Source organism: Paroedura picta, chromosome 5 (assembly GCF_049243985.1).
Source record: "Paroedura picta isolate Pp20150507F chromosome 5, Ppicta_v3.0, whole genome shotgun sequence".
Lineage (NCBI taxonomy): Eukaryota > Metazoa > Chordata > Lepidosauria > Squamata > Gekkonidae > Paroedura > Paroedura picta.
In genome coordinates, this window is record NC_135373.1 from 60,037,950 (window position 1) to 60,055,004 (window position 17,055).

Consider the following 17,055-nt stretch of genomic DNA (forward strand, 5'->3'; position numbering starts at 1 on the left):
CAATTTGGTCATGAAATGTGAATGATAGCATTCCATTTGTGAAATGCCACTTCACATGAAGTGAATATTTCCTATGCTTCTTCTTATGCTTTTGGAGTATTTGCTTTCATTGCGGACAGGTTGTTAACTCAGCATGCTTGCTTGCCTACTAAAACACCAACAAAGGAACATTGTAAAGAAACACACAGAGATATGATTAAGCACAAGCAGGAAAGGGCACTCAACCAAAAATATAATTGATGTCACAACACGTAAAACAAGTCAGAGACTTTTTTGTTCCCCTCCCAATTTCATAAACTCACATTCAGCCAACAAAATTGATTGACAGTGGACTTTAATATCACAAAATATTTAGCTTTTTAAAAGGAATAGCAAGATTCATGGAATAAAACTCCATCAATAGCTGTTAACCTTAACAAAACCTCCATATTCTGGGGAAGTACACATCAGAGTACCAAGATGCTTGGGGGAAGGTCACCATGCTCTGTCTGTAAACTACTACCTTTAGGATTCTGTACTCACTCCTCCTTGGTCATATCTACCAAAACAATTCTTGTGCTTTTAAATTTAGTTTTCTGAGACACACTGTTGAATTTCATGAATATTGTTTATTTTCTTCCTCATGGCTTCTTTTTCTATTTGTCGATGTAAAGAGAGAATTATCCATTCAGAAGCAGCATGCCAGGAACTGCACGCAAGAAGTGTTTTTAGAGCTGGTCGGTTTAATTCTTTTAACCAGACAGTACTTTATGTCGTGCTTTAATGCTCTGCCAGTGGTTATTAAACCACCACAGGTAAGAAAAATATTTTCTGGGCCAATGAGCAACGGGAGTTTTTCACAGAGAATCAGCACCAAGGGTTTTTTTTTTATTTTTCTTCCTCCAGCGTGATTTCAGTCATTGTAATGCGGTGGGGAAATTCAAAATGCTCAATGACCCTCAGAGTTCCACTTCCCTTTGCATATTGTGCTGCTGCAGTGTTATTTCAGCAATCTATAAAATAAAGCGTCTAAAGCTCTGCATGCCCAATGGCCTGTGAAAGCTCCCCCCTCCACCTTCTCTGTACTGCTTTCTACAGAGTGGTGTGCTTTTGGCATGGTAATTTTCTTTGAATCAAGATTGAAACTCTTCAGACTTTTCCAGTTGTCCTCCTTCTATGTTTCCCAGTTGAGCCCTGTTCATTCATTGCAAAATACTAGACCCACTCAGAGAAAATAAGGATTCTTTGCTTTCTCCCAGAACACCCTTGCATATCCTGTGAGAAATGAGCTGTGCAGCCCATATATAGTCTGTTCTGGTCATGAACTTTTTTTCTGCTGTAGATTGACACAAATGCTGCATTGTTCTGCAATCCCTTTTGCCAGTGTCAGAATTCACTCTGATTTTTGGACCATCCTTCTTCTTCTCATGAAGAGCTCAGGTTTGTTTTAGCAACCTGAAAGAAAAACATGTTCTCTTGTCAGTCTCTGTGAATACTCGGATCTTGGAAACCAGGTATGAATTCCTGAATGACCTTGCTGGATAACCTTCAGCTGCTCCTTTTCTCTTAGGCTCACAGTGTTGCTATGAAGATAAGATAGACAATGACATAAGAAAGTAAGCTGCTTTGGGACCCCGGAGCATAAGTGTCTAAGTAAATAAGAAGCAGGTAGGCAATTTTGCTTTTTCTTTCCACATCTTGTAGCTTATTGAGCTATATACAAGCAAATCCCACAACCCCTGAAAGCTAGTTTCTGGAGACTGGAAGGGATTGCTGGGGAGAGAGACTGTTGGCAATTGGGTTTCCATCTTCAGTATGGGACATTCCTCCATATTTGGAGGTGGCCTCTGAGGGAAGTTGAGTTCAGAAAGGGGAGGAAGCTCTATGATGATGCAATACCATAGAGAACCTGTCATTCCTCGAGGGGAACTAATCTCTGTAATATGGAGATCAGTTGTATTTGCAGGAAAGGTCCAGGCTCCACCTGGTAGTTGGCAACCTTAGGTACCAATGATCTGTGCCTTCCACCATGGTAGTTAGGATTCAATCCACGGTTGTTTATCAGAAGTTTGATTACAATTTGTATGTACATACCATCTCATTGCTTTCTCCAAGGACAAATCTGCATGTCTATCATTGGGGTGGGGGTTGGCATGCCAAGGTAATTCAAGCCCATTTCACTATTTCCCCAAATCAATGAAAACCTCCTTTCATGAATTTGCAATGTTGATATAGTACCAAACCAGTCTCCACATAACAATTACTCAAGGCATAGGGAAACACCTTCACTCCATCTGCTATTAAAATATCAACATAGATTTGTAAATTGCCTTTTACCTCCATTTATTTTAGAAAGATTGTTCAAGTCACCTTCTTTCCTTTTGTTTATTGTACCTTCTATATGACAATTCATGCCTGATTTGTTTTTTAAAGAGCTGTAACAAGAAAGCTGCAGGAGAATTTCCAGAATTCAAATATATTTTTAGACATAAAGTTTTATCTTTTTCTGAGTTGCAGCTAGATGAGATGGCAATAGATCTGTGCATTCTAAAATATTTGTAAAAAAACCCACAAAAACTCCAAAGAACCGAAACTAACAGTAGTTGTAAGGTGCCACAACAAGGCAGCAGCAAACGAAAGTGGACAGACTATTTACCAACTCAACATTTTCCTGATCTAAATGGTCCCTCCAGATTTGCTGTCCCTTGTTTTATGCTAAGAACATGATAGTTCCAAGTATGGTTGAGCATTACGCTATAACTGAGCAGGAAAAAATAGCCAGAAAATGTCTTATTGGGATTTTTTGTTTCATTTTGTTTTGCTATTCTATTAGTCAAAATATATATTTGGGTATTTTTTTGGCTATTCAAAATAGCTGAGCCCCCCAAATCCCACAAATATTCAGGACTGCCTAACAGCTGAAGTTAAAGGGTCACAGTCTCTTTAAAAATCCATTCATCGCTTGGAAAAGGTTTTTAAACGGACTATGAATTTAAACACCTTCAGAGTGAACTCACAGCTTGCAGAAGGCACTTAAAGGTATTACAACCCCTTTAACACGTTTCCCCCTGTATTAAAATAAATGGAGGATGAGTCACTTTTTTGGAGGCCTATGGAATTGGACCCTCTGGTCAAATGTTTTTGTAACTGGAGGGAGTGTTACCCGAAATGTGTGTTAATAAACACATGGCAGTAGGGAATAGCTAAGCGAGAGGGGCAAGGAAACTGGCTATTTTCTAATGTCTGGCTGATGAGTGTGAGTAAAGGCTTGGCAACCTGGCTTAATATTGGGACAGGAAATGGGGTTCGGGGTAAATAAAGGATTTTAGTTTCAGGATGAGACTGGAAAAGAAGTCTGTTGGCCACTGTTTAGCCATACAATGTTTGGGAGGGGGAAAATGCCAGAAAGGGTGGATGCTCTGTCTTGACAAAGATGTGTGTGTGACACTCAGTTTCTGTGTTAGAAAGGCATATTTCAGGAGCTGAGTCAGTTGGGCCAAACGTGGCTCCTGGTTCTCCCAGGGTGCCTTGTGATGGCGGTCTGGTTTGCCCTTGCATAGACCAGAATGTGTATCCAAGGCAGCTTGATAAAGGAGCCTGTAGTGCCAGTCTTATGGTGCAGTAACAGGGGGATAAGGAGAGGCATGAGCAGCTATGCTGTAAATTCGATGCCTTTACTTAAAAAACAGTTTCCCAGGATTGCCCATATTAATTCCCTTTTACATTGTATGGAGACCATTGACTATGTTGTTGTTGTTGTTAAGTGCGAAGTTGTGTCCAACCCATCATGACCCCATGGACAAAGATCCTCCAGGCCTTCCTGTCCTCTACCATTCCCCGGAGTCCATTTAAGTTTGCACCAACTGCTTTAGTGACTCCATCCAGCCACCTCATTCTCTGTCGTCCCCTTCTTCTTTTGCCCTCAATCGCTCCCAGCATTAGGCTCTTCTCCAGGGACCATTGACTATAATGGAGTATAATGAGTAAAAAAAATTAGGTTTTCTGAAAAATCCTGAATCTAAATACCATACTGGTATTGAGATGTGGGAATATCATAAAATACCTATTTTCAAAAGTTCAGTTTACTTAAAACTCCCCCAAATACCATTTTTGCACACCTCTAGATGTTCCAGGCTAATGAAGATGAGACTCTGTAAGCCCTTTAAATTATTTTTCCCTCATTATATAGGCTTTCAATCTCTTCTCTTGAAAGGTTTTCAAAACATGAACTCCTTGAGCCCTGAGGGGATCTTAGCAATAATCTATTGATCTGCTTAGCATCAACTTCAAGATTGTATTTTGAAAGCTCTGCTTTGAACTCATCACAGGATGATTTTGTTGCAGCCTGTCTTAGTTTACATGATTCCTTTCTGAACCCAAAGATCTGAGTGGACTTGTACAAGGATTAGTTGATGAAACACCTGCTTTTATGGATAAATGATTTAGGGAGAAGTTGACATTTTAGCTTTATAGGAATAACTATGTGATTTTTTGGGGGGTAAATTCTTGTGTTTAACAAGTGCTACATCAAAGAAATGCTAGTATTCCAAATGATTCACTTTACCCACAAAGCAATAATTTTTTGTTTACACTAAAACGCTGGATGCACTTAAGACTAAATCATACTTTGAAAATGATGGGTTGCTTGTAGAGAAAGGAAAGCTGATGAAACTGCCTGCCTGTAATGTCTCCATTTACAGCTTTAGCCCTTGTGTTCCTCTGAATGCAAACACTCTTAAAACAGGCACCATCAAGGGTGATCATGATAGCTGACATTATTGACATGAAGGCTTGGATTTAGAGCCTGTTCAATGATGACTGCACAATTTATTTGAGATGTGCTTTCCCAAAACAAAGTGTGTTTACATCTGGGATGCTGAATTCCTTGTCTGGAGCTTAGTCAAAATGAGACAATTTACTACATCATAGGTTGTGGGGTTAATTCCACTGTGAGTGCTTGCCATAAAGAGTTTGTTGAAGATGCTAACTTGTGTAGGGAGACCTAACGGATTTAAAAAAGAAAATTCCCTTGGTGCTCTCGAGGACATGTCCTGTAAATCACTGCAAGCTTCCAAAATGAAGTTGTAGCAGTTAGTACTTTGAAAGGAGGAGCCATAGAACCAGATGGCTAGACAGTGCTCACATTTTCAGATGGTTTAAAATCCTGAAAGTTTCCTTTCCTCAGACTATAATGGAAATGTTCTAATTGACTAGCAAGCGGCGAGTTACCAGTAAGAGGCGACTACTGCTGGCGTTGAAATGGCTGCAGCCTTTATTTTGCCCCCCCCCCTTCAACAGAGGGTTGGCACCCAAAGACCAGGTAAGTGAGCCTGAAAATGCCCCCAGCCGTCCGGCTGCTTGAATGTCATACTTTGTGTCGCTCGGGGCCCTGTCCCGCTCCCAGCCAAGAGGGCAAGTCACACCGCGACACGAAACACTTACCTAGGAGGCGGCTTGTTGAGGACCAGCAGGCGTCCACCTCTACTGGCTACCTCAGTCACCTGGCCACAGGCCCCTGACCTGCCAGCCGGGTAGGTCGCACCCTTATCATGGCCAGCCTCGTTAAGGAGACCCCTTTTTCTAGGGAGCCCCATACGCAAATGGGACTCCCTACAAAACAGGCTCCTTCCTGGTCAAAAAACGCCACCGAACGGGCGCTCATATGCCCCGTTCCCGCCAACCCTCATGAAACAAGCACTCTTACAACCCATTCCTAATATCCCCAAGCCACAGGTCGCACCCCCAATCTGAGAGGTGTACCCCGTCCTTACGATATAGAAACGGTAAATGAAAAGTAATATCCGGGTGCGGGATAACCGCCCCACCCAACTCTAAAACAATCTTGCAAGCAACTTTATTTGCCTTCTGCTTTGCCCAGTTAACCTTTTCTGGCCGAGATGCCGCATACCATGTCAAACGGTCCAACATGTCTGACCACAGTAATCGAGTTTTAGGAAGTTGTTGATGCAAGAGGGTCAGATCTGCGGTGATGTTCACGCTAAGCTGTCACCCGGAAATAAACGGCAAATCATTTTCACCCAACTGAATCACTAGAAAAGCGGGTACCTTATAACGGAAAACTTCAACTGATACAATTTCAAGTAATGCAGGCCAGCGTAAACCATGGTGTCCAGACCATCTTATAGTGCAGGCTTCCTCCAAACCAAGTTGGTCACCCCATCCTGAATGTGATGCGTATTGGCTGGCCCAAAAGGGGATGCTGTGCCCCACGATTATCACTGATGCCCTTGTAGGAGGTAGACCTGCGAAGACAAGACATTAATTGCATAGCATGGGACAAATGTAACTCTTGTAAGTTTCAGATTTCCACCTCCCCAATTGCTTAATCTGTTGAGGAGATTTACCCAAAGCAAAGGCCTCTGTAGCAGCCCCAATTCAAAACGAATGAGACCCATATGATAAGGGCTGCAAACCCAATCGCCCGATGCACGTTCGCATTACTGCGATAAACTGAAAACGGGACAAGCACCTCCCGTCCTTGTGAATAAACAACGGGCCCGGTAATCTGGGGCAAACCTGTATGTAGCGGGTGATGCACCCGAGTGGACAAACTCCTTAACCGTCAACCGCCGGTATTGTGACTACGGAGCCCCTGCCCAGCTGATCAGAGTTTGATTTTCGCAAATTACACGACACCCAATTGCTTCCAATCTCAATGTCGGTAACTGCCAGAGCCCGGGATCTACATGAGGTACATGATGACTCAATCAGCTCGCTAGCCCTGAAGGCCCCGTGAAAAGCCAGGCTGAAAGCTGTTTTAAATAAAATAACCTCATATTTTGAAAAGCAAACACTTGGCAGCTGTTTCGTCATGGATTCCAAAAGTTCTGATGAAATCGGCTCCTGGCGTCTGCCACAGGAGGAGTTTGCCGCTCCCAACCCTTAATGGCCCACCAAGCCAAAAATGAGTTTCCTGGATCCCAGGAACCTAAGGCCTTGCTGTAAAATGACAGGCCTGACAGTGTGACCCTTAACGTTTTGCAGGAAAGCCCCTGCATCTTGAGAAAAGCAAAATAGCTTAATGCCATCTCCTCATCCATTGGCCAAGCTGAATGCTTCCCAGCATGCCTGGAAAATTCCATAAACCCCAAGGCAGCCCTCTCATAAGCTCGGCGAGTCGATGGTGCCAGGGACGATAAGACCCCATCGATGACTATTCGACTCCAAGCCGCCAAAGCTCTTCTGGGCACACTTCTGGTTCTGGATTCGTGAAGGGAGCGAGCCGATAAAACCTTTCCTCCTGAAATTGAGAGAGGGCATCGGCTATCTCGTTATGCACTCCCGCCACGTGTCGAGCAGAAAATGATATGTTGCGAGACAAACAGGTCAGAACCATGTGCCTCACCAGCCGCATAACTCTTGAAGACCTGGATGTCTGTCTATTCAATATCCGCACCACAGCCTGGTTGTCTGACCAAAAACTACTCTTTTGTTAGAAAATAGTTCCCCCCATACCATAATGGCTACAAGGATTGGAAAAAATTCTTAAAATGTCAGGTCGCGACGGACCGTGGCTGACCACTCCAAAGGCCACCGCTCAGCACACCAACAATTATTTAAAAATACTCCAAAGCCACTATTATCCACGGCATCAGAGTGAACCTGAAGTGTGTCCTGCAATTCCCATGGGGTCTGCCAAATGGCGACCCCATTAAACGTCTTGAGGAAGGTTTCCCAGACCTGCAAATCCGCCTTCATGCCACTTGTCAAATGTATATGATGTGCTGGTTTCTGAACACCCCGGGTTGCGTGAGCCAAACACGCACAGAATGCCCGACCGGGTGCCACGGCCTTGCATGCGAAATTCAGATGTCCCAAAACTACCTGAATTTCCCACAAGGTACACTTTCTTTTTGCTAACAAGTTTGATAATAGGCCCCGGAGAACAGTCAGTTTGTCCTCCGGCAACCTCGAAGTGCCCGTTATCGTGTTTATCTCAATACCCAAAAAGGTAAGTCTCGATGCAGGACCCTCGGTCTTCTCACTCGCCAAGGGAACTCCCAATTCCCCCATAACATGTTGGAAAAGGTGTAACCTGTCAAGGCACATTTCTGTGCCTCCAGGATCCGCAATTAGGAAATCGTCCAAATAGTGGACAATTTCCTTAAATTGCCCCTTGGCTCTCACTGCCCACTCCAAGAATGAACTAAATGTTTCAAAAGCCGCGCAGGAGATTGAACAACCCATTGGCTGTCTGCCAAACAGCTGTGGCGCAAAGAGGCCGGGAAACCCCGCGTGCCGCCTTAAATGGCCGTGTGCGCCCCCCCCGGCACGTGACACGGGCCGCTGAGGCCCCTGCCGAGCCTGCAGGACGTCGCTCTCCTTCTGCCACCGCCGCCGCGTCAAAGGGCGGCCCATGTAAGTCCCGTCCTTCTCCTTATCAAGGTGATCACAGGGAATCACCACAAAATTGTTTAATGGAAAATGCATATGGCTATCTTTCATAAGAGAAATGCCCTTGTGATGCAGTATTGTTTCAAGTGGGGGTTCCTACTCTTTTTGAGCCTGCAGTCACATTTGGAATCCAGGCATGGCATGGTGGGTGCTGCAACAAAATGGCTGCTACAAAAGGTGAAGCCAGCCCAAAATGATTGTTACACTTCAACATCAATAACACAGTGTAGATCTTTAAAAATATATATATAGTCAATCAAATCCCCTTGCTGAGTGAACACTCTACCTGGCCCCACCCATTTCCTAAAAACACCTGGAGAACACCAGAAAATATGTTGGCAGTTACCATGGCATCCAAAAGAACCACTTTGGGTATGTCTGGTCGACAGTATGCCTAAGCCAACATCCAATATGTGATATCCGTTCCTCCAAAGAGATTAATCTCTACAACCTCTATCTTTGGATTTCCCTCCTTCCCTCTCCATGGAATCCTCTTCCTGGAAAGATCTTGCTAAGTTGTACAGGGCCAGGCCTGTTGCATGGTGGCCATTGCTAGCACCAGTCTCCACCACCACTAAGCTGAGTGATGTGGTAGTGAGCCTCCAGTGTAGAGTAGACCCCTTCCAGTACAGTTTTGGCTCCTACACTTATATTGAACATGCACACAACACAAATATATCTGCCAAAATAACAGACAAGCTAAAATTCATTCTGTTTTGACCTGTTCTGATTTATATCAGCTCAACCTTCTGATGAGATTTTTATTTTTATATTACTTATTAATATATGATTGATATTCAGAATCCTATCTCAAGTTTGTATTTAGAAGAAGAAAAACTGTCTGCTCAGGGAAACTGCCTGTGGTGACTTGCAGAATAAAACTTAATAAAAACATAAAACATTAAAAGTTGTTAATGAAAACTCAGGATTAAAATACAAACAGAGCATAAATATATAAAACACTGAAGAGTCAAATTAATTCAACATTTTTCCATTTAAATACTCACTCTAAAAATGGTGTAAAAGATTAACCAGTTAATGTATCCATCAGGTTATATATAGGCCACCAAGAAAATATTTAACCAGTGTAAGAACAAGGCCCATTCCGCACAAGGACCAATGTTGCCAATTGGTTCCTGCAAGCTGAAACGCTATTTTTAAAAGTGCTATTCGCTGTTATGCATACCTGCCTTTGTAGTGGAATCCAGTAGCGTTTCAATAGTTTCCCACAGGTTTCCAGTCTTGCCAAAAAAGGAAGCGATTTTTTCTGTGTTTTGTCCCGCCCCTGGCCGTCAGTCAAATGAGCAGCAAATGGGCGGATGTTATCATGCTCCCGAAAAGCCCTTTTCCCTTTAAGCACAGTTTTTTTAAAAAAAAGAAAAACACGTTGCAGTGAATATGCCTTGATTCCTTGATTCCTCCTAACGTAGAGACCCATCTAGCTGGCAGCTGGCATGTGAGCTGCCGATTGATCATTACCACACTCCCCCAATTGAACCCCCCCCCCTCCCGTGCACAGGCGCAATTTTCGGCCGAAAATAAAGGGAACTTGCAAACGGGGCTGTGTTGTGCTTGATGACTTGAGGGGAGCTTTAAAGCAGCTCTGTGGAGGGACTGTAGCCGGAGAAGCCTCACTGGCTGAATGAAGGCTCGCCGGTTCGTTGCTTTCTGCTCGCTCCAAGAAAAAAAAATGGCGATCGCTTCGCCAAAAATTTGGAGAGCCAGGGGGAGGGACTTGGCTGGAACCGCAACAATGGGAATGCTAGTCTTTTTCGCTAGTGTTGCAGATTGTTTGCAAGAGTGTAGCGCTTTTCAGAGGGTGAATCCACTTTTCTGGATTCCCCTTTAAGCGCTACAACGAATCACTTTTTGCGGATTGGTTTCAGGAGTGTGGCAGATTGTGTGTGATGTCGTGCATAACTGCAAATTAGTAGCGTTTACAATTTGGAAGACTTTTGCAACATTGAAGTCGTGCGGAATGGACCCAAGAGTTGATTTTTATACTCCACTTTTCACTGATTCTCCAAGTGGCTTAAAATCTTCCTCCCTTCCTCTTCTCACAACAGATACCTTGTGAGGTAGGTGTGGCTGAGAGAACTCTGACAGGTCTGCTCAGTTAGAACAACACGATCAAGGCTGGGATAAGCCCAAGGTCACCCAGCTGGTTGCATGTGGAGGAGCGGGAAATCAAACCCATCTGACCAGATTAGAAGCCACCAATCTTAACTAGAAGAAGAAAAGTTGGTTCTTATATGCCACTTTTCTCTACCTGAAGGAGGCTCAAAGCAGCTTACAGTCGCCTTCCCTTTCCTCTCCCCACAACAGACACCCTGTGAGGTGGATGAGGTTGAGACAGCCCTGATATCACTGCTCAGTCAGAACACTTTTATTTGTAATGGGGGGGGGGGGCAGGCTGGTAATTGGTCTGCTGGAGGATCATTTTTACCAGATTTATGTAGAATCCATGTGGACCCTAAACTGGCGTGGTTTGTAGTGTGTTTAGGCTATAACTAGAGAAAAAAGGAAAGGGGCAGCTTGTTAATTATAGGTAGGGCAAATTGGTAAGCAACCTAAGGCACAATTTGATGATGAAGGATCATTTCTGTAGCAGCCCATCACTCATTTCTCAGTGGGAATGTGCCAGGAAACATTTCTCATGGTGCTGAGCTACATTAACTAAACATTGGGCAAAAGAGATGAATCTGGATGCCTCTTAGTGTACAGCATGGCTGCTGCTTCTCCAGCTCCACTGACTTGTGTTCTGTTGTCTTGCTGTCTGTCTTAGACTGGTCTCTTCAGGCCTCAGAATGGGGAAAGATGGCTGCACCACCATATTCCTTCTGTTTTCCTCTGGACCGTAGCTCTTGCCACATCAGAGCTGTGCCCTCTACTCCTCTTTGGCCTTTCCCAGGAACCTGACTTTAAAAGTCCAAAGAGCCCCACACCTTTCCTGGCATACCTGCTCTCTCTGTGAAGGAAGACAATGGTTTGCTTCTCCTCTGTCCCTCCTACTGGATTGCTGGATGTTTCCTCTTCCTAAAGGGCCCACCCTCCTGGCATATTGCTTATGCCAAGGTTTGGGAGGGATAGACTGCCAGCCCTAAGTCTCCCACCCCTGCTTTTCCCTGGCCCTTTCAAGCCCAGGCCAAGTTGTTTGGCTTACTTGCCCTGGTACAAGATTCTTTGGCCCCATCCTGGATTCTGTCTTGGCTTGCCATTCTGCAGGCTACTCCAGACCCACCCTGGCTTCTGTTGAGACTGTGGAGGCAGCTGTCTTCTCTAATCCATTTCAGTGTTGGGCCCCAGTTGGTGCCTCCTTCTGTGCCCAGAGTTGGCTTACCAGATAAGGGCCTTGTGTTGTCATCTAGGACAGGGGTAGTCAACCTGTGGTCCTCCAGATGTCCATGGACTACAATTCCCATGAGCTTGTGGGAATTGTAGTCCATGGACATCTGGAGGACCACAGGTTGACTACCCCTGATCTAGGATGCTGCCAGGCTCTCTATCAGCAGTGACAGTAGTGTAAGTTTTGAGTTGGGGAGCATCTCTGGACATGTAGTTCATGTACCAGCATGGAAGAACAAGGCCAACAAAAATCACTGACCAAGTCCGCAACTAGGGCAGAATTGGTGCAATGATAGTAACCACTGGCCTACCTAGAGAACTGAGGCCTTTAAATACAGTAATAGCAAGTTGTATTGCTGCACCTGTTTTCTGAACCAACTAAAACATATTCTCTAATTCTGGCCCTGCAATAGCTGATGAAGTAATTACAAAGGCTATTTGTTCACATATTCAGCTGGCATAATGTAATAGTGAGTATTTAGTTGCTAGCCTGCTGAGTTTTACAGCCCCAGCCTATTTCTGAATTTATTACACAAAAAATGTTAAAGCAGCTTGCTCTTGTTGCACATTGTATAAAAGCACTCTCATCATTTCCTCTGCTCTCAGTTCTCTCTGGTATGCCTACAGTTCTGATTAGTAATTTACCACACAGTGCTATGGCAGCGAATACTCTACTGCTGCTGTTAATTAAATCTGTGTGGGTAACCATTCACTCACAAGAGAATGATCATTTTAGGAAGATATTGTTAGGCCTCAGGCTTTGTACTAATAGAATCCATGTATATCTTTGAGGTGGCAGAAGCTTCAAACTAGATTGTCTAACTTCAACCATATGAAGTTGCCAAGACGGAGTTATGGAGATAGGAAAGGCCAGTTTTTAATATACTTTTTGTTGGCCCAAGCAAAATTCTCTCTTAGACACATGCTGGTGATGGCCCAGTTGGGGGTGCCAGGCATTTCCAACCTTCCTGATGGTTGGAACTGAGCCAAGCTCTTGTGGTATTTTGGTTCCCTCCTCATTGTGTTTCCTAAGCAGTTGATTAGAGAACTGGTCAAAAAAGTATAAGTGGGAAAAAAACTGAAGGGGCTCACATTTTGTTTGAATTTCTGTGAATTGTCTTCTGCAATAGATTTCAGTGTCCTAAATCTGAGTATTGGTATAAAATTGGCTTCTTTCTTTAAAGTAAGAAGTGTCATATTTTTGGGGGGGAGAACACATGGCTATGTAATTGCATCTTATGACTAATTGAATGGTTTCTTCTAGCGAAAGGGAAAGTAAGACTTCAAGATAGAGTGGAGGCGCTCCATTGTGGTGCTTGAGACCGGCATTCCTCCAATATTGACTATTAAAGGAAGTAAAAATAATAACAATAACATAACAAAATACACCTAGTTTTATGAATGTATGGTCTTTTGTTTGGTGTAGTGGTTTGGAGTGTGGACTTCTAATCTGGCAAGGCGGGTTTGATTCCGCACTTGCCCACATGCAGCCAGCTGGGTGACCTTGGGCTCACCACAGCACTGATAAAACTGTTCTGACCAAGCAGTAATATCAGGGCTCTCTCAGCTTCACCCACCCCACAGGGTGTCTGTTGTGGGGAGAGGAAAGAGAGGGTGACTGTAAGCCACTTTGAGCCACCTTTGGGAAGAGAAAAGCGGCATATAAGAACCAACTCTTCTTCTTCTTCTTCTTCTTCTTCTTCTTCTTCTTCTTCTTCTTCTTCTATATTGTCTAATGTAAATGTTCTATGCTGATGAAATGTCAATTAAACTGGCTTTCCAGAAGTCATTTTATTCACTGTATTGACTTCTGAAGCAAAGGGATTAAAGAGCCACATATATGATTGATTGAATTTCTTCTATCATTGTTTGTGTTTGTCCACAGTCTGAACTATTTGCCCTGCAATATTGTTACTGCATATTCACCATGAACTCCTGTTTTGTGCCCTAGTACAGACAAAAGACAGGGGTTGAAATGAGAAAGTAGAACTATACTTGACTCAATTATGTTGGTTTGGAATGAATGTGCAGCCTCTGAATGCCTGGAAGAGATAGACCTCATGCAGAAATGTCATGCAGAATTGCAGATCATTTCTCAAAGGCTCCAAAATCTCATCAATATACCTCTTGCACAATAGATTCAATTGCTATTCCCACACTCAACTTACTTTCCCAGTTTCCAGGATCCTATTTGGGCCACTGATTTCTTATTCACTTCTCATTTTTATCTAGATATGAATGTGCCGCCTCCTTCTAGAGCTATTTGAGACTCTACCTGTCTCCATATCTGCCCTCACAGTTGCCAAGCCTTCATCCTCTCCCCCCCCATTAACTGAGAATAGAATCCTACTTCAAAGCATGCCTTTTGCCTCCTATAAGACTACCCATGTTTTGCAACTTGGAGAGTTCTTGTCTGGTACATGGCTCTATTTTCTCCCTTTTTGGATTTATTTTCTGCTGTGATATTTGGATCTTCTGACTGATATTGGAGCCCTTAGTCAGCAGCTGTAATTTCACTTCTTTTCTACTCCCGCTCTGACATTCCTACCTTTGTTCTCCACCTGAGTGGATTGGCTGACCCATCCTTTTTGGTGCTTGGAATTGCTCACTCAGCTTTGGTAATCCCTCATCTGGATATTTTGTATCAGTTCTCCTTGTAACACATATTACTTTTAATTTTCAATTCTGAGCTCTTTGTATTCCTTCTATGCTTGTGGTGGCACATCATCACTTAAATCACCCTATCCCTATTACTGGTGTGTTAGTCATGGTTTGGCATTGGTATTTAGTTTGCTTGCTTTAGTCAGGGTTAAAATGCATACCTTCAACATTTTAGGCAAGAAATAAGGGGCAGTTGTAAGAACCTTACCATTGGCTATTTTGGTGTGGAGCTGACAAACTTCTGCAGGGCCTGCAAAATGGAGCTCTTCCACCAGGTCTATGGTTGAGGCCAGGTCAGTAAGAGCAATAGGCCACCCTCAGGCTATGCTATACAACCTCTAGAGCACCCCTTGTTAGATGACTGATGGAGATAGGCCACCTTGGTAGTTTGGGAGTTAGGGGAGTTACTGATTAGGGGGGTTTATGAGATTTTATGGAATTGTATATTTTTATGTAACCCACTTTGAGTTTTAGGAGGAAGGTGGGCTATAAATGTAATACATAATAATATATGATCCATTTGGAAGAAGAGTCATACTCACAGAGCTATGTGTTTAAATAATGAATCTTCTGACCACATATGAAGTTGTTGATACTAAACTTACATATCTTTCCACAATGTAATTCAAACTGACTACTTATAAAGGGCTGCTGTTAGGTGAACAGCTACAGAAATATGAGAAGATTACTGAATTACAACACAAGATACAATGGCAGAATCAAATAAACATTGAAACACAAATCATGTAATATATTATCAATTGCCTTTCAATCTGGCACCTGCTGATGGCAAGGAACATTCAAGACCGTTTCCCCAAAGATTCCTCATATTCCAGAGAACTTTTCACAATATGTGTCCATGTTCTTCCTGTATCATCTGCAAGTACTTATGTACATAGTGGAGAGACTATTGGAGGAACTGTGAAACTCCCTGTCAATGTGTCTGAAATTGAAACTAATGCTTCATCAAATAACAGCTGATCAAGGACTGGTGTCATTGCAGACATGTGCCAAAATGACAACAACAATCAATCAAAACTTCTGAAAGGAACACAAAAGAAATGGTCGATGTCTACATTATTAAAGGTCCTATGAGGAGACTTGCTGTAAAGCTTTCTGCATTCACGAACAATGATGTCAACAAAAAAATGAGTGACTGATGTCATAACGAGACTTCAACAAAACAGTTCAACTCTTCTGGAAGGGAAGTAATTTTTTCCTCCTGAAGGATGATGGCTGTTTTCAAATGATAGAGTAGGAACATTTTTCTTTGAAGTGCTTTGCTCAAATCCAGATGAAATTGATATATATATATATATTTAAATAACAAAGGCACTTCATATATATTTGCATAAAGGGTGGCTCAATGACAATGTATCTGGAGTTTGGTGATAACCATTTCTACCATCCTGTTCACACATTTTCCAGATATCAACCAAACATTTATCTTGGAACTGAAAGATCAGGAAAACAGATGGATCAAACCCCTACAGCCTGCCAGAAAAGACCAACAAACCACTGCGGACATTGCATGCTTTTTAAAAGAAATAATTATATTTCATCTTTGTCCTTGCACCCTGGAATTCAATTTTCAACCTCAGGGTGAAGCATAGAGTTCTTCTGGAATTACAGCTGATCTCTTGACTACAGAGATCAGTTGCCTTGAGGGAAGCGGCAGCTTGGGCAGGCTGACTGTATGGCATCATATCCCTGTTGAGCTACCACCAACCTCCTTATTCCCCAGGCACCTACCCCAACTCTAATAATCCTGCCTTGGAGTGAAAACAGAAGGAATCAAACTGTAGATTAAATTCGGTTTATTAATGACTGATGCATCACTGAGAGCACATCTAATTTTGTGAGATTTACTTGTGACAGTGTGCCTATTATAACTATCGGCATTTGGACAATTCCACAATTGCTCTGAACTCAAAATTAGTGCCAGCATTACCCCTTTTGTCCTGTATAACTGTGCTCATTACTTTCCTCAATGTGCCATTCATTCAACTAAAGGTTGAAGAGATGCTGGTACAGCACCCTTGGAGCACCCTTGGAGTTGTACAAGTTTATGAAACTGACATGGAAAATCTCTTTCCAACATTAGAAGAAGCTGAGGAGGAGGAGGAGGATGAAGAGGAGGAGTTGGGTATTAAACCCTGCTTTTCATTACCCAAAGGAGTCTCAAAGCAGCTTACAAACATCTTCCTTTCCTTTTCACACAGCAGACACCCTGTGAGGTAGGTGAGGTTAAGAGAGAGCTTTGACAGGACTGCTCAGGCAGAACAGCACTATCAAGGCTGTGATGAGCCCAAGGTCACCCAACTTGCTACATGTGGAGAAGCGGGAGACTTATAGGTGCTTGTCAGTTAGCCCTTCCAATATCCTAGTAACCTCTGCTGTTCCCGTGACCTTTAGCTAGAGCCTATTTCAGTCTCTGGACTAGGTCTACTTCTCAGTAGCCTATGTTGGAAATCCCTAGGAACATGGGGGGGGGGGTGGTGAGACCTCTGTAGCTTTTATGATAGAGATTTGAAAATTGCTAGAGTGTTTTGATGTCACTTCCTATTTTGAAACATCCTTGAAAATGGCATCCTGGAACTGACTCATGTCATCACCTCCATTTCCTTATTGCTGTTCTACTAAGGAAAAGGAGCA

General features: G+C 43.2%; 1 long non-coding RNA gene across 1 annotated transcript in view; it reads left to right on the forward strand.

Moving 5' to 3' along the window:
- The first annotated feature begins 1,215 nt into the window (after positions 1-1,215).
- Positions 1,216-17,055, forward strand: part of LOC143837859 (uncharacterized) — a 316,086-nt gene continuing 300,246 nt past the window's right edge. The window contains exon 1 of the long non-coding RNA XR_013231122.1: positions 1,216-1,647. This is a non-coding gene — a long non-coding RNA (uncharacterized LOC143837859). The remainder of the gene's footprint in view (positions 1,648-17,055) is intronic.